Below are 10,567 nucleotides of genomic sequence, written 5' to 3' on the forward strand. Positions count from 1 at the left end.
TATTTCAGGACTTTTAAAGATGTTCTTGTCCTCATTGACTGGGCCATCATGCATCACATAATTGATGCTTGATCTGGCTATATATAAATTATAGTCTATCGGGTACTTTACTGCAAGTGCACAGTCCAGTCGTTTTATTTTTAAAAGATATCGATCCCACAGGGACCTATGGTCAAACTAGTGTTACTAACGTCACTATGTTTAGCTAAGGGAATGATTAATAGAAGTTCAGGTGCAAAATATCAAATCTAAGAGAAATTTAGTTTTAAGAAAGAATTGATGGAAGGAATCAGTATCCAACGCATTAATTGTCAGGGATTCGATAAGTCACTGGTGAATAGTTTAAATGCCAAATATCCTTCAGTAGAAAATATTTATTTAAAAGACTTTATCTCACACTCTCGTGATTGTTGATTCGGCCTATAGCTTTAAGTCAGAATGTACGCTCTCGCTGTCCCATTTGAAGTTAAAATTACTTTTTGAAAATAAATAAGTTCTAATTGCTTTTAAAGTGCTCTCGCTGTTTTTAAACTCAATGCCTAATTTTTAATATCCAGCTCGAGCCTCACGCTCTCGCGATTGTTGGTTCTCACCTTAGTTAATTTCCCACTCTCGTGGCAAAATCCTATTAAATAGCTCCTCACTTTTGTGACAAAGTTAATTAAATTCAAATTAAAAACTTCAGCCTAAAAGATTTGTTTGAGAAAAAGAGTTTTCATCGATTATTATTAAATCCCATCTAATTAAATTGCTACATACCGATACCGGTAATTTAGTCGGACATGTTAAATAGAGCAAACGTAGAGCATAAACAGATTAACAGTGCAGGAGACATAATTATAACAATAACTGGGCAATAATAATAACAATTAAATAAAAACCTGGCAATTGGATTAACAGAGTACGACGAATCTTGGAGTACTTGAGCAGTCCTCCACAAGTCGGTAGGATTCTGCTTCTTCAATACAATTGCTTACTAAATTAAATAAAGTGTAGTAGTTCCACAGTGTAGGAAACTACTACTATGGCTAACTGGAAAATGGGAAGGAAAAGGGAAAACGGGAATTCTAAAAAGGAATGGTAAAATGAATGAAGGCAACGGAAATAAAGTTGCTGAAAAGAAAATAACTAAAAAGCTAGAATGCTGTAAAAAAATTAATTGCAGAGCGTAAGTGTAGGCTCTTCAATTTTTCCAACTTAGGTCCTTTATATATTGCTTTGGTAGGTCTTGGCAGGAGAGAAAATCAAGGAAGACTAGTTGAATGCGGAGTCCACGGGGGAGCCATTCTGTTGGAGAGAATTTAGGCACGTTTGGGTGCCTCTGATGACTGTTTCAAAGCGTAAAATCTGGACGTGTGACGCTCGTCATGGGCCTGTGTCGGTCGTCACAGGCTGGGCCATGACGGTCGTCATGCATCTTGTGACGGTCGTCACATCAGCAAATTCTGCATTCTGGTTTTTCTGTGCTTTCTCATCTATTTCTTCTTCTTTTTCTTCCTTTTCTACATTTTGCTCATTAATGCTTGGAGATTTAAATACCTGCAAAAACAACTCGAATACTTGCAGAATAATCGGAATATTAACTAAAGTGGTATGATCTTTGAGTGTAAATCAAGGCAAATATCTGATGCATTTTTGCGTTATCAAACTCCCCTAAACCTTAATCTTTGCTTGTCCTCAAGCAAATAAAATTTTGAAAACAAAGTTAAACGCGAATACATTATCCATTCGTACGTGGTTGTCATGTGGATTGTTAAGATGGCCGATATTCAAGCAAAACACTGAAGATACAGTGACGACCCGAGCATTAAGCATCAACGTAGATCTCTCCTTTTCACAAGCCAGTTCGAATCATGCTATTATAGCTTAACCTAATGTCTCTCGTTCCTATTTCACCCGGTTTCATTCTAGCGCAATCACATTAAGCCCTTTGCCTCCGCACACACTTAGTGAAGCAGTCGGTTAGTGACTTTGATCCTTTTCCTAGCACGGGGGTCTGGTACACTAGTGCGGTGCCCCTTTATATATCCCCTTTTTAAAGTTTGTGGGGGATCGAACCGTAGTTCTCCCTACCGAGTCTAGTACCAGGTACCTCTGGACCAACCAGCTGGGGTTTCTGTTCCTTCTTTTTGTATATCTTTGCAACCTTTTGTATGGTTCGTTTATCAATTTCTTGATAGCAACAGTATGAAGGAATTTCTTAATTTATAGGCATCAAACACTTATATTCATCAGCTCTCCACATGGTTTACGCTTAAGACGGTGCTGACTGCTAGTATAAACTATTAGGGGTTAATCTAGAATGGAGACTTAAGGTATCAATATAGTGGTTAGTCAAACTGATCTCGTAGAAGTGAGGGATCTAAGGTGTCAGAACGATATCAATCTTGTTAGATCTTTCTCAGTTTTCCTAACAAAACCTCAGTAAGACAACCTGTGTACTCGTAGGGTATGCATTTAATCTTAAGGAAAAAATTTGTTATGCCAAATTATGTATGAATGATTGATAAGGACAAACAAAATTTTTTGTATTGGCTGAAAATACTAACAATAGAAACAAGTAGAAGAGTGATAAGGATTTCCTCCCACATTTAATCAATGCATTGTCCTCAATGCGACAGTATACAGAATAAAAAGAAACAAACAAAAATCACTACTCGTCGTTACGCTACTGGCTTCTGCGTGCTCTGGCTCTTGCTCTTGTGCGGTCACCTCTCCCTCGCTGGGTAGGATCCAATACTACATGCTCTTAAAGTGGGCGTCTAAGTCCGATGGCGTCTGCTATCATGGTTACTAGGCCACTTATTATTATTGGGGTACAATTGTTCTTAGCAAGGTGAACGAATATCTCCATCATGAATGTCATGACATTGACATGTCGACCTTGATCGACACATAGCAAGATGAAAAGTTCATCGCGGGACACTATGGTGTTGTTCTCTTCCTTGCCAAACAGGGTGTGGGCTAGTATTTTATGGAAGTAGCGGATAGCAGGGTTACGGATCATTTGTGAGTGCATCTCATTCGGGTTAGGGTTGGATTCTCCAGTTAAGCTACCCCAAAAGTCATCTAGGTCGATGTCATCGATTAGGTCCTCCTGGCAGGTAGTAAAAACGAAAGGGTCACTAGGAAATCCTAGGAGGTCAGCAAGGTCTCTACGGTTATAGGTGAAGTCCATGCTAAACAGCCTAAAGGATATCAACCCTTTGTTAAGTCCGTAACCATGCTCGGGGTTGTAAACTAGGGAGCTAAGGAATTTTAAGGTTAGTTCACGGTAAGTGACAAACCGTCTCTTAATAGTTGCATTCTCCCACCCTAGCTGGTTAAACATAAACAGGATGCTATCTCGGATACCTAACTTATCCATGGTAGGTCCATCATAATAAATCGATAATGCCATATCCTTCCGAGCTAGATAATCATACCGCCTTCTCTGAACTCTACCTCTGAAAACTGTATCTACTTGTTGCATGATGAAAGTAAGTAACTAACTAGTTAGTAATTTTCCTGTTAATCAGTGTTCAATGTTTCTTAGTTAGTAACTAGAAGCAACTAGAATTTCTGCATAGAATCAAGAAGAGGGGAGCAAAAATAAAGAAGAAAATCAAAGAAGGAAAATAGTTTGTAACAAAGATAACAAATAAAAAGGGTGGGTTGTCTCCCACTAAGCACTTTGTTTAATGTCGTAAGTTCGACAATAGTGTCGCGATGTACTAGGTTTGGGGTTGAGCAGGCAACTCTATGAGTCTGAGACTGTTTGAATAGTCTCTATTTTCAATATTATGATAGTGTTTTAATCGCTGCCCGTTTACTATAAAAGGTTCACTATTCCGACCTTTGATTTCTATCGCACCGCTTTTGAGGACTTTGGTGATTTCGAAAGGGCCGAACCACCTAGATTTAAGTTTTCCTGGAAAAAGTTTAAGTCTTGAATTGAATAGTAGCACTATGTCGCCGACATTAAACTCCTTCCTAGATATACGCTTGTCGTGCCATCGTTTGGTTCGCTCTTTGTATATCATGGCATTCTCATAGGCGTCTAGTCTCAGTTCTTCCAATTCGTGAATGTCCAGAATTCGTTTCTCACCTGCGGAAGTATAGTTTATATTTAGGGTCTTAATTGCCCAATATGCTTTGTGTTCTAATTCCACAGGGAGATGACATGATTTACCATAGACTAGTTTAAAGGGTGTGGTTCCTATTGGGGTTTTGTAAGTCGTCCTATAGGCCCACAGAGCTTTGTTTAGTTTAGATGACCAATCTTTTCTGGATATTCCTACAGTCTTTTCTAGAATTTGTTTGATTTCTCAATTCGAGACTTCGACTTGCCCGCTAGTTTGTGGGTGATAAGGTGTTGCTACACGGTGTCGAACTCCATATTTCAGAAGAAGTTTTCCAAAAATGTTTGATATGAAATGAGAGCCACCATCACTAACTACAAGTTTTGGCACACCGAATCTAGGAAAGATGATGTTCTTGAACAACTTAATCACTACTCGTGTGTCATTTGTCGGAGAAGCTACAACCTCGATCCATTTTGAAACATAGTCGACCGCAACGAGTATGTACTTATTACCAAAAGAAGCTTGGAATGGTCCCATGAAGTCAATCCCCCATACATCGAAGACTTCCACTTCTAAGATTCCTGTTTGTGGCATTTCATCGTGTCTTGAGATGTTGCCAGTGCGTTGGCACCAGTCGCATTTTATAACCGCATTATGGACATCCTTCCATAGAGTGAGCCAAAAGAGGCCCGATTGTAGGATCTTAGTACAGGTCTTTGAGGTACTTGCATGCCCTCCATAGGGAGCGGAATGGCAATGAGAGATTATATCATCTATTTCATTCTCAAGAACACATCGACGGAAAATACCGTCGATACCTCTTTTGAAAAGCAGAGGTTCATCCCAGTAGTACTGTCTTAGATCATGAAAGAATTTCTTCTTTTGTTGGTAAGATAGGTCCGGTGGAAGTACTCCGACAGCTAGGTAGTTGACAAAATCAACATACCATGGCAGAGTTGCATTCACATGTATTTCTTCCACGGATTCTTCTATTTCTGTATCGTTTAATGTTGGTTCAGACATATCGCTTTCCATTTGGGCCATGAGTCGTTCGTAAGGGAAATCATCATTAATTGGAATTTGTTCAGGTTTATTCCCTTCGATTCATGATAAGTGGTTTGCTACTACGTTTTCAGTACCTTTCTTATCTTTTATCTCTAAGTCAAATTCTTGTAAGAGCAGGATCCATCTTAAAAGTCTTGGTTTGGCATCCTTCTTACTTAGCAGATATCTAATAGCGGCGTGGTCGGTATAGATGATAATTTTCGCCCCTACCAGGTAGGAACGGAATTTGTCCAAGGCGAACACGACGGCTAAAAGTTCTTTTTCAGTGGTGGCGTAGTTCATTTGGGATGGATCTAGTGTTCTACTTGCATAGTAAATAGCATGAAGCTTCTTATCCTTTCTTTGTCCTAGTACCGCGCCTACTGCGTAATCACTCGCATCACACATGATTTCGAAAGGTGATCTCCAGTCAGGTGGTTGCATTATGGGTGCGGTGATTAAAGATGTTTTCAATTGGTTGAACGCTGTTAAGCATTTTTCATCAAAGATAAAATCAGCGTCTTTCATTAATAAACCTGTAAGTGGCTTGGTAATTTTCGAGAAATCTTTAATGAAACGTCAGTAGAAATCGGCGTGCCCTAAAAAGCTTCGTATTTCTCGTACAGTTTTCGGAGGTTGAAGGTTCTTTATGATTTCGATCTTAGCTTTGTCTACTTCAATTCCTCTATCAGATACCATGTGACCTAACACGATTCCTTGTTGAACCATGAAATGACATTTCTCCCAGTTTAAAACGAGGTTTACTTTCATGCATCTTTCGAGTACCATTTCAAGGTTTGATAGACATCCTTCGAAACTCTGCCCACAAACAGAAAAGTCGTCCATAAAGACTTCCATGATGTCGTCTATAAAATCGACGAAGATTGCCATCATGCATCTTTGAAATGTTGCGGGAGCGTTGCATAATCCAAATGGCATTCGTCGGTAAGCGAATGTACCATAAGGGCATGTGAAGGTAGTCTTTTCTTGGTCGTCAGGATGGATTGGGATTTGAAAGAATCCTGAATAATCGTCTAGATAGAAGAAGTGAGAGTGCTTAGCCAATCGTTCAAGCATTTGGTCAATGAAGGGTAGAGGGAAATGATCTTTCCGAGTGTCTTTGTTTAGTTTTCTATAGTCGATGCACATTCTACTTCCGGTCACAACTCTTTGTGCTATAGATTCACCCTTCTCGTTCTTAACAACCGTAACACCCCATTTCTTGGGTACTACATGAACGGGGCTAACCCATTGACTATCGGAGATCGGGTATATGATTCCAGCATCTAGTAGCTTCTTTACTTCATCCTTGACTACCGTACTTAGGATTGGGTTGATCCTTCTCTGGTGTTCTCTAGAGGTCTTACAATCTTCCTTCAGCATAATGCGATGCATACAGATAGAGGGACTTATTCCTTTTAGATCGGCGATGTTATATCCTAACGCAGTTGGATATTTTCTTAAGACATCTAGTAACTTTTCAGTTTCCATCTGTCCCAAGTCAGCGTTGACTATTACTGGTCTTTTCAGTTCAGTGTCTAGGAATTCGTATCTTAGGTTCTTTGGTAGTGCTTTTAATTCTAAGTCAGGTTTCTTTGGGCAATGGCATGTGGTTGGGTGTAAGTGTTAAGCATTCGCTTAGACTATCATTTTGGTATGGTTCATGCCAATTATCGTCTTCAAAGATTGGAGGGATTTGGATTTTCATTATATCAGAGTATGTGGTTTCTTGTATCTCCATCTCTCTCACGCATTCGTCTATGACATCAAGTAGATAACAGGTGTCGTCTATAGTTGGCGCATGTAAGAATTGGGTCAAGATGAATTCAACCTTTTCCTCTCCAACTTCGAATGTTAGCTTACCTCTCTTTACGTCTATTATGGCTCCGGCGATAGCCAAGAATGACCTTCCTAGTATGATGGGTGTACTGGCATCTTCTTTGATGTCCATGATTATGAAGTCTGTAGGAATATATAATTGTCCTACACGTACGGGGACATTCTCTAGTATACCGATAGGATATTTGATTGAGCGGTCATCTAATTGAACGAACATCTTGGTTGGTCTTAGTTCTCCCATACTGAGCCTTTTACAGATGGTTAAGGGCATTACACTAATGCTGGCTCCTAGATCGCATAGAGCTTTATCTATGACGAATTTTCTAATGACACAGGGTATGGAAAAACTACCTGGGTCTTTTAGTTTGGGAGTCATGTTGTTTTGGATTATTGCGCTACACTCTGCAGTAAGTGTAACTGTTTCGTTATCCTCAATATTTTTCTTATTGGATAGGATTTCCTTAAGGAATTTGGCATATGAGGGCATTTGTGTGATGGCTTCTGTAAAGGGTATTGTAATGTTTAATTGCTTCAGAAGTTCAACAAATTTCCTAAATTGACTCGTGGATTTAGAACTTGCAAGTCTTTGAGGATACGGAATGGGTGATTTATAAGGAGGCGGAGGCACATAAGGTTTTTCTTTCTCTTCGGCCTCTCGGGTATTATCTTCTATTTCCTTTGGTTCATTCATCTGCTCAGTTGAGGTTTTGTCTGGTTTTTGGTACATGGCAGGGTTTTGGAGTCTTGGATCTACGGGTCCGTCTATTTCTTTTCCACTCCTCAGTATAACGGCATTTGTATGTCCTTTTGGATTAGGTTGCGGCTGTCCAGGAAATGTTCCAGCCAGAGCGGTTGTAGATGCTTGATGTTGAGCCACTTGTGAAATCTGTGTTTCAAGCATTTTATTGTGGGTGGCTAAGGCGTCTACTTTGCTCGCTAGTTGTTTAAGTTGCTCGCTAGTATGTATGTTTTGGTTCAAGAAGTCTTTGTTTGTTTGAGCTTGGGTAGCTATGAAACTTTCCATCATTAATTCGAGATTTGACTTCCTAGGCATGTTAGGAGCATTATTAGCTGGCTTTTGATATCCAGGCGGAACAGCTGGTGCTTGGCCAGGTGCATACAGGGCGTTGTTATTCTTATACGAAAAATTTGGATGGTTTTTCCAACATGGGTTATAGGTATTCGAATAGGGATTTCCTTGTGCATAATTCACTTGATCGGTTGGGACTCCTGCTAATATTTGACATTCTTGTGCAGTGTGTCCAGGGTTTCCACATAACTCACAGTTTGGAGTTACAGCAGCCACGGTGGTTGCGGGTGGTATGGTCAAGTTGTCTAATTTTTGAACAATGGCATCTACCTTGGCATGAACATGGTCAAGGCTACTGATTTCGTACATTCCACCCTTTGTTTGGGACTTTTCTACTGGAGTTCTTTCACCTCCCCATTGGCAATGGTTTTGGGCCATGTTTTCAATGAGTTGATAGGCTTCGTTGTATGGCTTGTCCATAAGTGCACCGCCCGCGGCAGCGTCTACTGTCAGTCTCGTGTTATACAGAAGCCCATTTAAAATGTGTGAATGATCACCCAGTCTTCGAGACCGTGATGTGGACATATCCTTATCATGTCCTTGTATCTCTCCCACGCTTCGTAGAGAGATTCTACATCTTTTTGCTGGAATCCATTGATTTGAGCTCTCAGCATAGCAGTTTTGCTCGACAAAAAATATCGGGATAAGAAAACATTCTTCAATTATTCCCATGTTGTAACTGAGTTGGAGGGCAAGGATTGCAACCAAGCCTAAGCTCTGTCTCTTAGTGAGAAAGGAAAGAGGCGCAGTCTTATCGCATCTTAAGATACGCCATTTGCCTTTACAGTGTCTGCGTACCGAACAAACTTGGTCAAGTGTTCATTAGGATCGTCCGTAGGATTTCCAGCAAATTGATGTTGTTGGACGGCTGATAATAGTGAGGGTTTCAGCTCGAAATTGTTTCGATTGATAGCGGGGGCAACAATGTTGTTATGAGGTTCTTGTTGGGATGGGGTAGTGTAGAATTTAAGAGGACGTTTATGTGGTCCTTCTTCATCCATGGTTGGTTTTTCTTCTGGTTTAGTAGGAGAGAAGATATCGGGAATATCGTACTTTTGTTGATATTCTTGTATTCGGCGTCTTACATATAAGAAACGCTCTAATTCTGGGATTGGTGGTGCTAAGTTATCGCCTTGTGAGCGAGTACTTGGCATACAATCGGGGAAATTAGTTTTTATTTTTACCTTAGTCTATACCGTGCAACGAAAGAATCGCACTATTCGACAATATCAGGTCCCCGACAACAGCGCCAAAAACTTGATGCTTGATCTGACTATATATAAATTATAGTCTATCGGGTACTTGACTGCAAGTGCACAATCCCGTCGTTTTAGTTTTAAAAGATATTGATCCCACAGGGACCTATGGTCAAACTAGTGTTACTAACGTCACTATGTTTAGCTAAGGGAATGATTAATAGAAGTTTAGGTGCAAAGTATCAAATCTAAGAGAAATTTAGTTTTAAGAAAGAATTGATGAAAGGAATCAGTATGCAACGCATTAATTGTCAGGGATTCGATAAGTCACCGGTGAATAGTTTAAATGCCAAATATCCTTCAGTAGAAAATATTTATTTAAAAGACTTTATCTCACACTCTCGTGATTGTTGATTCGGCCTATAGCTTTAAGTCAGAATGTACGCTCCCGCTGTCCCATTTGAAGTTAAAATTACTTTTTGAAATAAATAAGTTCTAATTGCTTTTAAAGTGCTCTCGCTGTTTTTAAACTCAATGCCTAATTTTTACTATCCAGCTCGAGCCTCACGCTCTCGCGATTGTTGGTTCTCACCTTAGTTAATTTCCCACTCTCGTGGCAAAATCCTATTAAATAGCTCCTCACTTTTGTGACAAAGTTAATTAAATTCAAATTAAAAACTTCATCCTAAAAGATTGTTTGAGAAAAAGAGTTTTCATCGATTATTATTAAATCCTATCTAATTAAATTGCTACATACCGATACCGGTAGTTTAGCCGGACATGTTAAATAGAGAAAACGTAGAGCATAAATAGATTAGCAGTGCAACAGACATAATTATAATAGTAACTGGGCAATAATAATAACAATTAAATAAAAACCTGGCAATTGGATTAAACAGAGTACGGCGAATCTTGGAGTACTTGAGCAGTCCTCCACAAGTCGGTAGGATTCTGCTTCTATAATACAATTGCTTACTAAATTAAATAAAGTGTAGTAGTTCCTCAGTGTAGGAAACTACTACTATGGCTAACTGGAAAACGGGAAGGAAAAGAGAAAACGGGAATTCCAAAAAGGAATAGTAAAATGAATGAAGGCAACGGAAACAAAGTTGATGAAAAGAAAATAACTAAAAAGCTAGAATGCTGTAAAAAAAATATTTGTAGAGCGTAAGTGTAGGCTCTTCAATTTTTCCAACTTAGGTCCTTTATATATTGCTTTGGTAGGTCTTGGCAGGAGAGAAAATTAAGGAAGACTGGTTGAATGCGGAGTCCACGGGGGAGCCATTCTGTTGGAGAGAATTTAGGCACGTTTGGGTGCCTCTGATGACTGTTTC

General features: G+C 39.5%; 1 non-coding gene across 1 annotated transcript; it reads left to right on the forward strand.

The window, feature by feature from the left end:
• The first annotated feature begins 8,544 nt into the window (after nt 1–8,544).
• On the forward strand, nt 8,545–8,651 carry LOC127124843 (small nucleolar RNA R71). Its single transcript, XR_007804321.1, has one exon. It is a non-coding gene; the product is annotated as a small nucleolar RNA R71 (small nucleolar RNA).
• Nucleotides 8,652–10,567: the final 1,916 nt, after the last annotated feature.

The sequence above is a fragment of the Lathyrus oleraceus genome, chromosome 2, assembly GCF_024323335.1.
Source record: "Lathyrus oleraceus cultivar Zhongwan6 chromosome 2, CAAS_Psat_ZW6_1.0, whole genome shotgun sequence".
Lineage (NCBI taxonomy): Eukaryota > Viridiplantae > Streptophyta > Magnoliopsida > Fabales > Fabaceae > Lathyrus > Lathyrus oleraceus.